The 16,426-nt window shown below is 40.4% G+C and overlaps 1 protein-coding gene across 2 annotated transcripts in view; it reads left to right on the top strand.

The window, feature by feature from the left end:
• Nucleotides 1-16,426, top strand: part of LOC144052927 (adenylate cyclase type 6-like) — a 55,885-nt gene that overhangs the window by 19,819 nt on the left and 19,640 nt on the right. The window lies entirely within an intron of this gene.

The following is a 16,426-nucleotide window of genomic DNA, read 5'->3' as shown; positions in this document are numbered from 1 at the left end:
TAGCTAATGTAACACGTTTTCATTTACTTGCAATTGACGTCTATTTGTTTTGTGAATTATTATTTTGTATTTTAGTTTGACATGCTGAAGCGTTTTAGTGTAATGCGCATGTCGTGAGAGCGCAAAAGAGAGATCGAGCGAGTCTCGTTCGGGGAGAGAGTTCAATAGAAGACGAGCTTGAACCCTGCCCTGCCGTGTCTGGTTAATTTAGCAGAAGAGACGGCAGAAAACATCAGAAACGTGAAATTATTTGTAACCTGCCTTTTACACAATCTCCGGAAACAACAACAACATCTTAGGGTTACACTAGCTAGCTTGCTAGCTCCCTAGCAGGTAAACTAGCCTCATGGGAGCTAGCTAGACATCTAGCTAGCTAGCTAGCTAGCACCTAGGGCTAAAGCCAAACTGTGGCAGGGTTTTTACTTTCTGGACCTGGATTTGCCACCTTTATTCATAAGTCCACAGTAGACAAAGATTAGCAACATCCCCGGTTAAGGCAAAACCCCATTAAGTATAATAATTCGGCACCTCACGGAGCATATTTGACTTGCGCAAAGCAAGGTCTGACATTCACATTCTGGCATTTTCTGTGAGTGAACATGAGTCATTTCATTCACGTTAACGCGGCCCTCCTCGTCTTGTGATTCATCTTAAGAAGTCACAGGATCTTCTTCTCTCCAGAGTGCAAAAACCTCACAAAGAATCACATGTTGCCTCATCATCAATTATGCCCGCTCGCCGCAGCGGTAAAGTAACACAAGAGCATTTGGACCCAAACCGGATGTACCGTACACCAAAATGTTCAACCAAACTGTATCATTTTCTCAAAATGTTTTTGGGAATGACGTCAAATCACTGAGAAAACAACAAGGGCGGAACATGGGGCTGTTACTTTTCAGTTTTTATTGGATGATTCTCGCAAAAACAAGGTATCAAATAGCGCCCGTTGTATTGTAGAGATTTTGACAAATATCAGTATCGACCCTTTTTTCTTCTTTTTTTTTAATCTGAAGACCAATATAAGATCAATCTAAAACCATTTAAAATTTTCAGGTAACTTGATCAGAGAAGCTACTGACACTTGGAATCTTGAAATGTGAAAGTTTAAGATTTCAGGTATTTTCAAATTTTGGGGGGAAAAAAATTTACTGCAGAAAACTATAGAGAGCTATGGTATTTACTTGCTTAAGTTTCTATTTAACTTTTTAAGACGTACTGATGCCACAATGGAGTAGTTGGTAGCTTTTGTAAACATGTCTTGTAAAGCACCCATCCAGCATTCTGACACATTTACAAAATTATAACTCACAAAAACATTTGGATGTAACAGAATATAAGAACAACAGCTTTTAATAATCCAGAAGACGAAACTCGATTTCACGATTTAGCAAATTTTCAACGATTCGATTTTTAAAATGACGATGTATCGAATGAATTTGATTTATTGCCCAACCCTATGACCTTGTCACATAAGGTTCATTGATTGCGTTCATAAGACATCATCCGCATAAAAGCCATGTTTTGTGTGATTGAACGTGTGCCCGGTGCATGGGAATCGGTTGTAACAGGCCATCTTGTGTATTTATAACTTGGGACAGCGCACTCGGAAAACTGCTCTGGAAGAAGCCAGCGCCGATTACCGCAGTGCGCTGAAATAATCCAGATGCAAGCAAATGCAGGGTTTTATTGTAGGTGACATGGCATGACTGGCTTCAATTTTGCCTTTCGCTCATTCACAAGCTCCAAAATGGCATTGCAATCATTTTTGTTTCTGGCATTTCAAAAGTGTTCACACGAGCAGAGAAGCTACGCCGGTAACACCGTTTGATGGTTTATTATCCAGAATAAGCACGATGGCGATGATATTAATTCCACTCCATCGATCTTCATAAAGATTGCTTTTGGAGCGTGTGAGCCAAAGTGCTTACGTGCAAAACCAGTTGTTCTGGTGGCAGTATTGATTTGTATGCTTTGGAGAGCAGTTAAGAGTAAATATTGTGTACGATGGGGGGCGGGGCCTGCAGTTGGAAAGTGAGTTGCTGGGACGGACGGCCGAGTGTTATCTGATGCTTGTGAAACTCAACTCTTATGTTTTCATTCAGAGCTCCTCTCATTTAATGTAATTGAATCGTCCTATTTTTATGACCCCCCCCCGTATGCTTGTTGTCCGAGGGACTAAATGTCCTCGCGTCCCGCGCGTGTCTTCCGGTTAAATGCCGGCCTCGGGTTCTTATTGTACATTGTGCTTAAAAGGAGATGGCATTCCTGGAAGTTTAGCTCATAGTTGGACATTTAAAGGTCTGGATTGTGTCACATAGTTGAGATGAGCGAGCAGAGCCAGCAGAGGACTGAAAATGAGAATTGAGGCTTGGTTAGGGGACAAATTAAGCAAAAAAAAAAAAAAAAATCACTTTTGTTAACAAGAGTATGAAAACAGATTTTTTTTTATTGTGCATTTATAACAGATATAAAATTTGTGATTAATTGATTAATTACAATTTTAAAAAATTTAATCATCTGACGCCCCTAATTTTTTATAATCTTTTCTCTTCTTTTTTTTTATTAGGGGCATTAGGCGATTACAATTTTTAATTGTAATTAATCACATGACTTCACTAGTTAACTCAAGATTAATCACAAATTTTACATCTGTTACATTTTTTTCTAGGTTTTCATACTCTTGTTAACAAAAGTGGAAAAAATGTGAAACTAATCGTTAAAATTCATTTTTGACGTCTATAGCCGTCAATGGCAGTGAATGAGTAAAAAATAAATAAATACAAATGTCGATTTTGACATCACAATCAGAGGTGGCAAATCAAGGTCCAGAAAGTAAAATCCTGCCACAGTTTGGCTTTAGCCATTGATGCTAGCTAGCTCGAACCCTAGCAGGTAAACAAACACCCTGGGAGCTAGCTAGGGAGCTAGCTAGCGAGCACCTGGGGCTAACTTCAAACTGTGACAGGGTTTTTACTTTCTAGGCCTGGATTTGCCACCTTTGGTTGTAATGTCTTAAAGCATGTTCATTGAACATTTTTTTTCATACTTTTCGGTTGTGTTCAGAGACCTCCCAAGATAATCGGTACATCTTCAAAAGTTCAATGGAAACTTAAACAAGTAAATACATAGCTCTATAGTTTTCTACAGTGAATATTGTCCCCCCCCTCCCAAATTTAAAAATACCTGTAATCTTAAACTTTCACATTTTTTTAGTTTAATGTTGAACACAAACAGTTCAGAAGGTTCCCAACTTTTATAAAGTTAACTGAAATTTTAAATAAATTAACATGGTTTTAGATTGACTTTTTATCGGCCGTCAGATTATTATTATTTCTTTAAAAGGCAGATACCGATATTTGTCCGATTATCGGTCTATCCCTAACTTAAAGTGTATGTCCGATGTCCGATCGTCATGTTTTCAGTGTTTTCACAAAAACCAAACACACCAGCGGAGGCTCAAGTGAGGTCAAATGAGGTCAAATGAGGTCGGCGTGACATGATGACGTCACGTAGGGAGACTGTTCCAAATCCAGAGTTTGAACTTTGGGGGCATATTTTTCAGCATCATTTTGGCCCACGGTTTGGGGTGTTCCAGGTGGCTCGAACCCCTGCACATGCTGTTAGCATGTCTGTGGAGTGAATACACCAAACAAGGCTAATGAATAAGCGTCCATTTGCACAATTTCCCGCCCCGATGCGGATGCCTCATTCCAAATTGTCCACATCGACTGTGTTTTTCCCTCCAGACCAGAGCTAATGAAATAAAGCTGATCTGATTTGATGCCAATGAATTTAAAGCAAAAATGCAAACTCCTTTCCTACCAACGTCTTGAATGTGAGGACATTGTGTTTATTGTCTTGTCTTGACGTTGCATTACATTCAAGCTGCGTGCAGTTCAGTGGAATTTCCCAAACTTCAAATTCTTATGCAGAATTTTTTACACCATGCAATTTATGTTTGAAAAAAATATCAAACAGAATGATCACTATACAAAGGTCTATTGGGCCCAAATGGCACCCCAAATTATAACGTAATACTAGAGAATAAACCGTTTATTTTAACCTTTTTCCTCCTGTTTGTACGCAGGACTCAAGTTCACAGTCAACTCCGACTACTTTGTATCTCTTTGACTGCCAAAAACGTTAAATAACGTTTAGTAAAATCCTATGGAGGAGTGCCAAAGACGTTAAAAGACGTTTTTTTTCAAAACAGAGGTGAAACTAACCATTTTCTATTGTTGATTACTGAAAAACGGAAGAAGGTAGAAGCAAACTTTTTTTTTCTGATGAAAGATGAGAGTCCAATCTTTCATTTGGTAGTATGTGTGTTTCCATAGTCCAAACACATAATTTTCTGTGGTGCTTGAAAGATCAGTCAAAATGCTTAAATCGGCTGGCACCCACGGCATCCCTTTTCTGAAAACGCTTGGCAGTCAAAGAGGTATATCGCAGTACATCTTTCGTAGCCTTTCGGTATTTTAGAGTCGCCTTCAGTGTAGTACCACGTTGTGCCACAACATGCTGGGCAGTGTTTGTTCTATTGGAAGACATGCAGCATAATTAACTCATTCACTGGCAGCCATTTTGACTGAAGCAACCTCCTTCGCTCCAGGCTGTTTGACTGGATTTTGACTAGATTTTGCAAGGCCCACAGAATATTGTGTTCTATTGCTATATAAAACATGGAAGCTACCAAAAGAAAGATTAGAGTCTCTTATTTCATCAGGAAAAAAAAAGTATATTTCTGTTTCTGTTTTGAAGCAATTAGCATTAGAATAAAGCCAAATGTCATCATTATTCAAACAGTGGGGAAAGAGCTTTTTTGCAACATGACCCTGGTTGATTTCTTATACTGTGCTGCCACCTGCTGACCGTTTTTTTTATTTTTTATTTTTATAATTACCATTGCTTCAGGTCAGGCGGCATCAAAGCCTTCTGTATGCTCTAGCACAGGGGTGGGCAAACTTTTTGACTTGCGCGCCACAATGGGTTTGAAATTTTGACAGATGGGCCGGACCAGGAGCATTTGGACCTCATAGCACAGTAAACACACACAGATAAATGTACAACCCGATTTACTTATAGTGTGTACTTATAGCTGGCGCCACCTATTGGTGAAACGCGGGCATTGCAGGGACAAAATTAAATTAATGATTTTGAATTTTTTTCTAGCCTTATTGTATAAGTTCGGCGGGCCGGATTGAAAAGCATAACGGGCCGTATTTGGCCCGCGGGCCGGGGTTTGCCCATGTCTGCTCTAGCATAAAAAAACATAAGCAACGTATCAATACCCGGTACATTTTCGGGACCATGTCAATATTCAAAATAGAACGTTTTTATGTTTTTGGGAGCAAATGAGTTAACAGCAAGAAGAAAAGGCAGAAAAGGTATCCAACTGAGCACCTGTAATAGTAGTTGTTCCCACGGAGCAGATAGAAAGTGTTGTGTTATGCTTTGTTAGTATGTGTTGCTCCTCAGATTGAATTAAAGTAGTATTTGTCCAAAGACTTTTGAATAGTGTAACATCGATATTCATTTCTATTGGACTGTCTGTAGCATTTCACGTTCTATGTTAGCATTAAACTAGCAGGCGTTCATTTGACAAAATATGATTTTTGGTGTAAATATATAGAGGTGCCTTGAAATACGTTCCGTGACCACGCTCGTTTAAAAAAAAAATAAACAAATTTAATCTCTCTAATCGACAGTATATTTTCACCTCTCATTTGGGGGTCTGTAACGTATCCCCCCCACGATAAACGGGAGTTCACTGTATGCACTAGCATTAAATGATGACATGCAGATGTGGGCCGTACTCTTTTTAGCCTGCGCAGAACGACCTCAGCGTTTTGAGTTTGTGGCTCACTTGGTCGCATGAGACTAATTTTAGTTTGGCCCGAGTTGTGGCCAAAACAGAGCTGCACTTCCACGTCAGGCACGCCCACCTCGCTACCACTTTGATACTTTTCTTGTCCGGACAATTACATATTATGGGAAGCCCGCAATTAATCGGCTACCAAATGGCATGTTTCCACTCTATTATGTTCAAGCTGGTCTTTGACTTTGCAAAACCTCCTTATTAGGGGTGCTAACTGCTAAAATATCACTCGGGATGCTTGTAATTATAAAGCATTGCATTCGAGCCTGAGAAACAAGCAATGTGCAGGCCCTCTTGGAATGCCTGTGTTTGTTATTATTATTCAGACCAATGAATGCTATTTTGAGGGTCTCAAAATGCCTGGAAATACAACTCTAAGTGTGTATATCGTGGTGGAGATATATTTCTGGGTCCCCAACATGACCCCCAGAACTCACTTGGCAGAGGCCCCTGAAAGTTAGGAGAAAAAATGAGGCCCCACAACACAAACAGCGCTGCACCTCTTGAGCTCGGGGGGGGGGGGGGGGGGGTGGAACTGCCTTGCTCAAAGGCACCTAAATAGCAACAGTAGCCAGGAAGCATCATGCTACCGTCTCTCCATCAACTTTGAACCATTTAAGCATTTGACCGCAGCGGGACTTGAATTGTTGCCCTCCTGCGCCAAAGTTCAAGTCCTTCAAGATGAGCTACTGCCACCTCCTTTAATGTTAGCGAGGATTCTGCGGCGAAGGAGCAGCCCAACAGCTGTTTGTGGTTTTCTCAATAGTGCGCACGCGTAAAAAAAACACACCTCCTCCTCTCTGCTTTTGACGCAGGAAACGTAGCATCAGTAAACAAACCATTGAGCTGCATTGACGCTGGTGTCATTATTTAAATTGTTTAACAAGCTTCATAAAGTGTAGCTCTTACTCAAAAAGTAAACTTTAGTTACCTGTCCAGCAACAATTGAGCGACCAAAGCATCCGTCTTCAGACCTCTCTGCTGCTTTAGCGCACGGCATCGCTATATTACTGGATAGCAGCCCATACGCGCCCGTGTTAGCCGTTGAAGTCACAGGGCGGCCATCTTACTCCTCCCATCTCGCGAGCAGACTACTGTATAAACTATACGTATACGTACAGATTAGACTTATACAGCTCGTAAGACTTATAGTATAGGGGCGGGGTTTGTGGCATAGTGGTCACTATAAGCTTTAAATTAAAAAAAAAACGCCAATGGAATGTATAGTATTGTATGCCAAGAAACATTTCTTGAGAGGAGTAATATGGCGGCCTCGCAGCTTCAAAAGTTTTGGCCTACCGGCTGTCAAGTAATGTATACAGATCAGCGACTCGCCCAAAATTACTTTTGTTTGGCTTTGTTCTTTCAGTCTTTCTATTACAGCTCGGTGGTCCTGTATCCTTCTCTGCCATCATTGGTTAACTTTGAATTGAACACACACGCAAGCTAGCTACAGTAGGAAGAAGCTACGCCGCCGCCGCGCTGCTAAACGTTAAAGGCCTACGCAAGCTACGTACTCGGGGCACATACGCAAGAAGTGAGATTCGTTATTGATTGGCTACAATTATTTTTTGTTATTATTATTTGTTGTTGTTGTTGTATTGTTTATTTTTTGTGCAAGTCTGTTACAGGTTTTAAAGGTTGATGAAGCGATTTTTAAATGAATCAGACAACTTCATTTGTAGTAAAATCCTCTCTAATACCTTTTAAGAGACTAAATAAAATCATATGAAGTTACTTCATTCCTCTAATTAAATAATTTTTTGATGACATTTTTCTTTTGTTTCCTGCATTTGAAAACGGATATCTGTACTTTCTACACCTGACTTTATCAAAATAGAATTGTTGCTTTTTTCATGCTCAGCCGTTGACGACACAAATAGTGAGATCTTGTCTTGATTGAATGTGTGTTGTGACGGTCACATTTTAGTCACATGTCAAGTCATTAGTGTATAAAAATGTGTAATACTGACAACTTTTGAATTGTGTTTAGACTAGGCGTGTCAGGCGATTAAAATTTGTAATTGTAATTAATCGCATGACTTCAATAGTTGACTCACAATTAATCACAATCATCTGTTCTAAATTTCCCTAACTTTCATACTCTTGTTAACATAAAAGTGGAAAGAATGTTAAACTAATACAAATATGGCTGCATCTTTTAGTCATTGATATAGTAATTTTTAAATCATAAAATTGAGTTTTGTGATTGATTTGTGTTGAGGTCATTTTTCTGCCACTAGATGGCATAAGTGCATTTTTAAGACGTTGGTGACAGTTCATTGCATTTTTCTTTTCACATTAAATGCTATCTAATCTTGAAATGAAGTTACTTTTGAAATCCTGCACATTTTTTAAATTAAAACTTGACCTCAGTCTCCACAAATATATGCATAATTATTACATTTATTACTGCTAAATTTTGACGTGGACTTGTCTGCTGTATTGCGACTGGAATTTCCCCAGCAAAGACTTTCCAAGTAAGGGGCGGTCATTAATCAGGTTAAAAAAATGAGTGGGTTTAAAGGAACTTTACATAACTCAAAATGAATGCACTAATTTTGACACCCCTAGTTTAGACTTGACGAGGCTGCACATTTTGAAAGTGGTTGTGTTTTGTTTCCTTAGCCAAACGCGCGCTTGTCAGAAGAGATGTAGCGGTGTATGCAAGCAACGTCGTGCACTTTTCAGGTGCCGCTTTGTGGTTCCAAACAGGACAAAGGCTTTATTTGATGAGCTCCAAGTGGTTGTTATCACGTTTAACTTGGCCTGTGTCACTCCATCATCACAGGAGGGAATAATCGATTACGTTGCCGCACACCCGCTCAACAGACACTTTCCTCAAGAGTCTTTCCCAAACACACTTTATAATAAACTAAATATTTATGCTGCATATTTACACTCGCTGGACTCTAAATTAGGTCCTCAGTCTCAGCAGATCCGTGCAAACCGTCCGCCAATGCAAATTTATTGACACTTGGGAAGGGCTATTAGTTTAACGACATGTTTATTATAGTTTGGCAGTAACATACAGCTGTTGCTATTAATAGTTTGTTCCCTTATTTAGCTAAACGAAAGGAGCAAAAGTTAAAAAAATAAATAAATAAAATAAGCATGTTTATATCTCTCAAAAGTAAGCTTTATCTTTAACTAGGCTTTACTACAACTCCTGTACTAGTCCTTCCTCAAATATGCATGTGTACCTAATAAAGTGACCAGTAAGTGTATGTATCGAGTACTGTGTGTAAGAATCATAGTAGCCAATCAAATAAATACAAACAGACGGAATGAATGATCACTTGAACAACTTTTATGGCGCATGTGAAAGAGGATGCTCTTAGTCATGCAGACTTTTATTCGGTCCAGGTTCGGATTGGATTTGACGCACCCACAAGCCTAGCGAGGATTAAGCGGTACAGAGAATGGATGATTGTGGATCGAAGCATCTCAATTAGTGCCTGGGCCTCATGTAAACACCTTTAAATGACCAACGTTGCAACATTTTGTCCCAGCGACGTTCTTTGTTTGATCCCCGCCTGCAAGAAAGGCAAAGGATTTCTGGTGTTTGCCAAGCACAACTCAGCTGTTTTTACTTCATTTGTTCTGCAAAAATGCTTTGCAGCACCTTAGCAGTAGCCGCACCTTATAAGCCAATGTTTGGAAAGCGGTTGAGACAATAGTCTGAGAGCAGAGGAACATTCTGGAGATCCTCCAAATGTTATCTGAGGTAAAAAGCCTACAGTGAACCCTGGTTTATCGCGGCGGGATGCGTTCCGGGCCTACCTGCGAGAATATGTGATACAGACAGTCCATATTAAAAAAAAAGGCTTGTTTTATTGTGATTTTTATTCTCCTCACTTTTTTGTCGTGAAACAACTCCCACATAATACCGTTCAAATTTAAAAAAAAAAATTCACGCCTTCTGGGGTATTTATCGTCTGATTCTACATTTCTTACAGTATTCCCACAATTTAACATTAAAAATCAACTTTTCCATTTTCAATGGGACTGACATTGAACATTTCCCACTTTCCACGCCCACTTCCATGCAGACAACTTCTCATCATTACCGCCTCTCTGATACTCAGAAAACCAGTCAAGAGGCCCCCTGAGTCCCTTTCTGAGAGGGATTAGCATAACTACATGCATTAAAGCAACACTAAGGAGTTTTCCGTTTACGTTGATTATGGCGACGCTATATGGACAAAAGCGGTATTGTCATGTTGATCCTTGCCGGTCCTTTCATCCGGGGTAGGTTTTGACGTATGCCACAAAGCAGTCAGCACATTTGTAGTTTTTTGTCTGGCAGTGTTCCTACCATCCTCCCCAAAGTTGTGTCAGTGCCAGTAAAAATGATACAGAACCCCTCAGGTCATGGCAAAGGTACCAGGTACCAGGTACCAGGAACTAGTTTTAAGTTTTTTATTACTTTAAAGTAAAGCATTTAATAAATGTTTGTGTATGACATTTTGAATATTTGTTCATGTCAAACTATTGCCCCCCCCCCCCTCATTTAAATTATGCAAGTAATTAACTGATTGGAAAAGGGGTTCGGGTTAGTGCTAGGCTCACATTGTTTAGCACAGTGGTAGGGAGCCCTGGTCCTTGAGAGCCGCTGTCCTGCCTTTTTTTCCATGTCTCCCTCCATCAACACACCTGATTGATGAACAAGATCGTTATCAGGCTTCGACAGAGCTCACTGATTAGCTGACCAGTTGAGTCAGCTGTGTTTGAGGAGAGAGACATGGAAAACGGGCAGGACAGCGGCTTTGGAGGACCAGGGTTCCCTACCCCTGGTCTAGCACGTGTGCCCCCCACCCCCACCCCCACCCCACGGTCCCGTTTGCTATCACTGAAAAGCAAATAGGCCGATCCATGCTGGTCTTTGAAGAACATCGTCTTCGTCACTGCCTCGAGGTCCTTCCTCAGGCTGTAAATTTAGAGTCCATTCATTCAGACAAACAAACAAAATATAACCTGTCCACTAATAGTGTCTTTGATTGCCTTGACTGTTTGAAAAAGTATTCACTCTTTCTAAAGTATGCTAACTGATTTTTCTCTCTCTCGCTCTCTCTCTCTCTCTCTCTCTCTCTGCAAGATAAACTTCCATTTAGGAGCAAAAAGTATTCTAAACTGAACTGAACTGAATCATCATCAGCGGACGAGCGTCTCGTAAACAAATCAGGCCACTGACTTTGGTTAAGCATGTTTGTAGTTAGCGTACATGCGCAACGTGTGCTGCCTTGTGTTACTGATATGTTGCAGCCTGTATTGTGATTATTAACCAAAAGCTGAACTTCGTGATCAAGCATCAAGCGGCGCTACTTTGTTATGTAGTCCCGACATCAGACCCTCCCGTTGACAGTCACGTAAGACCAGTAAGAGAAGAGCGCGACCTCATGTGGTTAGCAAAGACGTCATTAGCTGGCTAGCTAGCTAGCTAGATAGATAGATAGATAGATAGATAGATAGATAGATAGATAGATAGATAGATAGATAGATAGATAGATAGATAGATAGATAGATAGATATTAAGGGTGTTAGAAAAAATTTATTCTGCAATATATCGCGATATTACAGAGCGCAATTCTCGAATCGATTCGATATGCGGCCGAATCGATTTTTAAACCTCAATTTTTTTATGGGAATATTCAACAAAACGTCTTACTTAGGGTTAGGATTCACACATTAAGCATGGAAGAATGTTATATTAATGGAACATTAAGCCTTAATATTTAATTTCAGTGCTGTTCAAACATGAAACTGTTAAATGCAGTGGCTCAGTTATAAGCCTGAATTTTCAGATAAATAAATACATTTTCATTCAAATCTTACAGTGTACATGTACAAGTTTACTGATGAGTATTTTCTAAATTTGAGTAAAAAAAAAATCGCAATAATCAATTTGTAGATTCGTATCGGGATTAATCTGTATCGAATCGAATCGTGGCCTATGAATCGTCAAATTGACAGGTACTAGGCAATTCACACCCCTAATAGATAGCATAGCATAGCATAGCATAGCATCCATGGATGTATGTTGAAACTCCCACCGCTGCCGGGGGGAGGTGCAGGTGGCCCTCCGTCTCAGACAGGCTAGCTAACCTGGTTAGCACACTCCCACCGTTCCGATCCATCTGTTAGGGATCAATATGATCAGGTTAGATGGGACAGACCCGGCTCACTCAATGAATTATAAACACCCTTGGCCAAGTCCTAATTGAGTGACGACCGAGTCTGACGATACGATGTCAATTTAATAGTGCACTTGCAATAACCTCTTGGCCAATAGTTTCAAGAACACATCCATTTTGTTGATGGCCTGCTGGTGCAATGGGTAGAAGGGGAAAATGTGAAAAGAGCCGACAGAATATGCTAAGTACCACAGACTCGGTGGCCATCGACAGATTTTCCATCTTCTTATTTTCAAACAAACAGATGGACTCAAATGGAAAGTTTTTTTGTGTTCACAAAAAGATGTTTGTGTGCTAACAAAGCAAATTCAATGGAACAACAAACTAACAACAAATTAAAGAGACAAAACATGATGACACATATTTGTTGTAGTTCTTCAAAGTATGTAGTAACTGACAACTGTAACCGTCTAATAGTTAAAACTGCAAACCCTGTTAAAGCGGAAGTCAACCCATTATTTATTATTATTATTTTTGTACAATAATATGTTCTATGCATACAAGCGGCCACAATGAGTTTCCTCTGCAGAGATAGATCGAGATAGAGTGAAAAGCTCGGTCATCCAGGAGGGACTCAGCTACTCCTCCGCGTTGAGAGGAGCCAGTTGAAGTGGCTCGGGCATCTGGTTCGGATACCTCCTGGACGCCTCCCTGGCGAGGTGTTCCGGGCATGTCCCATCAGTGGGAGGCCCCGGGGACGACCCAGGACACGCTAGAGAGACTATGTCTTGGGATCTCGCCGGAGGAGCTGGTTGAAGTGGCTGGGGAGAGGGAAATCTGAGCTTCCCTGCTAGCAGCCCCAATATGTCATTCTGATTATTAATACATTTGCGGAATATGAGTTAAGCAGCAAAATCCAGCCGTTTTTCTCCATCTCAGGGGGCGGCCATTTTGCCACTTGCTGTCGACTGAGGATGACATCACAGTTGCTCAGGTCTCAGCTAAGAGTTCAACTCTTAGTGGTCAGGAGAGAGAAGCCTGGAAATGCTCATGCTGTTGCTTTCTTGTGTTTGTTTGATCCTGCTGCTTAGGTTAGCTTAAGTTTTGGAATAAACAGCGAAATTAGCCAGCGTTTGTCTTCTGGTCATGAAAGCTGTCACATGCTCTCGCTCTTGTTGTGGCAACAAGTGGCCATTTGTGTGTGTGTGTGTGTGTGTGCGTGTCTACAGTGTAAATATTCTCTCACAAACGGTTCCCAAGTTTTCTTTTCACAGCTTCATCCGGAAGTGTTTAACATCCATCTGGATTCGATTTCATTGGCATCTTTTTCAAGGGTGAACGTGCGTGCGTGCAAAAGTCGCACCCTAAACCTTCTCCATCTGCTGTCATAAAAGAGAGCGCACGCAGGCCCGCACACACATGCACACACATACAGGCCAATATAGTTTGAATTTGTGAAAGTTTTTTTTTTTTTCTTCAACATGTAAAAATGTTAATTTTGTATCATTTAACCACTCGTTACACAAATGAAGCAACGTGTGCAAATATTTAAGCACTTCTAACGAAACGTCATCCCGCTACATTTTCATGTGATTGATTCCGAAGAGGACACTAAAGACACTTGGCGGTGTTATTGACCCGATTAAGAGAGATTGAAATTTGACCTGTGGCATGTCCTTTTCTCATTATTCATGATACGATCTTCGGAGGAAACGTTGTGCGCTGCGGTCACGGGTCAAGTGACTTTCCCAGGCTGGAGTGTGTTTCTGAGCACGGAGGGGACACTGAGTGTGCGTTTGTCTATTTGGGAGGGGAAGTCCGCAGCTCAAGGCTCCGTTTCGAAAGTTCAGGCTCGGTGAGGAGAAAACACAAAACAGTTCCTCAGGGATTTTGTGAGTTTTTTTTTTTTGTCAACGTGCAAATCATTTTTTTTTCTGAAAAGAGGCTCTGATGATTGACCCAATGTTGGTAGAAGTTGCAGTGATGAAATCACACATTTGTGCATACGTGATTGAGATTGGTTGACTTTGCGAGAATTGTTGCGATCGTGACGTCGCCGATTCCTGAGGGGATCGACTAACAGATGTATGCCATCAAAACCACACGCACACGCGCAGCACAGAAGAGGAACGCTTTTAAGGTTGATGACCCCCACAAGGCTAACGCGATTTTCAATCCATTTTAATTGCTGCCATAGATAATGCTGTTGGTCACTCACGCACACACACACACACGCGCGGCCTCAATGGGTAATGCGCCAACGCTGCTCTGCTTCAACAGCTCTCTCATTTTATCATTCGAAAATCATTTGTTGTGCCACCAAACTAAAGACGTCCTCTCTCTCTTTTTTCCATTAAAATTATTTCCATTGAAAGGAATGGAGACATCCCCCCCCCCTTCATACACATTTTTTGACCAATTCAAACTTCAACTTCAAAATATTAGACTCCTTTAAGGACATTTTGCCAAATTACTCGACCCAACCCCCCCCAAAAAACATTTTTTTTTCAAACAATTCAAACCATCCCCGCTTCAAATGTCAGCTCGTTCAAGGCGCCTTGAGAACTGTTTTCCAAATGTCAATAATTCCCTCCCCCCCAAACATCCACACTTTTCACAATAACAATACGCAAATAATCGATATTTTGACACTGTCAGTAAGGTGGGGGCTTTAGGACCCAGATGCGGGAAGGCAGGGCAAGGAGGCAGAGGTGCAGTCCAAAAAGACGTTTTAATATCTAATCAAAAAAACCTAACTTCAAAATACAAAATAAACTGAACTAACAAAACATGAAGCTAAACATGACAAAACAACTAAGGCGAGACTAACAACATGACATGGATCCTGATCAGGCGAAGAGGTCAGCGTGACGTGGCGAAAGACTTACGACCGTGGCAACAGCAAAAAATGAACCGACACAGACAGGGGGGAGACAACCGACTAAATACACTAACACTAATGACATGACAAGACACACCTGGCTGAGGGCACTGATTGGATGACACATGAGGGTAATGGGGAAAGGTGGACACAATCAGGGTTGACACAGACACCACACGAGGAAGGGCAAGTGACCAGAAACGAGAGGAGTCAGACTTTTCACAATAAAACAGGAAATGACAAGACAAGGGGAAAACATGACAGGGAGTAAACAAGACTGAAAATAAACATGACAGACACATCTTCAAAACATTCCAATTCCAAATATTTGGCTCATTTTGGACCTTATGAGAACGGTTGATTAGATTCTCAAAATTCCCACAATTTGACAGTACAATTCGTGAATTAAAAAAAGATTTTCTATATTTAATTCCTTCTTCCACATTGCTAGACCATTTTAAACATAACTACAAGTTTGACAGTTTACATTCAACAGTTAATTCCACCGCATTTCAGTTCACCTTCGGCTTTTCATTGCAATTTCTGCAGAAATTGCATTGTGTAGTTGTTGTTATTATTAACCCTTTGACTGCCACACGTTATCCAAAAAAACAACCCCGACAGTGCCGGTCGATTTTGAGCATTTTAACTCATCTTTCAAGGCAAACCTAATATTGTGTACTTTGACTACACAAACAAGTAGCTACCAAATGAAAGATTGCATTCCATTCTTAAATTAGAAAAAAAAGTATGTTTCTACCTTATTCCGTTTTTTAGTAATCACTATTTGAAAATAGGTCATATGAGAAAACAAGCTTTTTTTTGTGAAAAGATCAATTTTCCGCACAACAGTGACTTTGACACAAATATTTTTTGTTTAGCGCCGCTTTGTGAATTTGATTTAACGTGACAAAAGCTTTGATCATTCACGTCATCCTTGAAAACGTTCGATTTCCTCAGATCCGCCATGTTTCACTGCAATTGCATACACCGACAGAACATTGAAAAGAGATACAATGCTGCCATCTGCTGGCCATAGTTAGTGGCTGTTTTGTGATTTTCACACCCATTCACAAAAGGAGCGCTGCACAAGACGTTGCACAGCCCATTGAGAAGAAAACAAAAAAGTAGTCAACGTCAATTAACGTTTTTGGCAGCATTCATTTTAATTTTTGTATATGTCATTAAACGTTTTTGGTGGTAAAAGATTAGGCTTTAGTTTGGCATTTAAATTCTCTTTTTAACCCCGTTTATTTATTTTCTTAATTCCCAGTTCCTTTTATCATATTTTCTTTTAGCTTAGTTTTTGCCTTTTATTGTTTTCTTTTAGCCTTTAACAGTTTTTATTTTGTAGTTTGTTTTTGTTTTTAGCTCCAGGGTTTCCTGGGTGCCTCTCCTCACGTGGTTTCTCTGTGCCCTGCCATGATTCTATTTTTTTTGGGGGGGGCGGGGTCGTTTTTCTTTTCTTTTTTAATTGTATTATGGATGTTTTAATTGTTTAGCACCTTGAGTTGCATTTTAATGTATGAAAGG

Source organism: Vanacampus margaritifer, chromosome 1 (genome assembly GCF_051991255.1).
Source record: "Vanacampus margaritifer isolate UIUO_Vmar chromosome 1, RoL_Vmar_1.0, whole genome shotgun sequence".
In the NCBI taxonomy this organism is placed as follows: domain Eukaryota; kingdom Metazoa; phylum Chordata; class Actinopteri; order Syngnathiformes; family Syngnathidae; genus Vanacampus; species Vanacampus margaritifer.
Note: the sequence above shows the minus strand (reverse complement) of the source record. Positions and strands in the feature narration are given on the sequence as shown.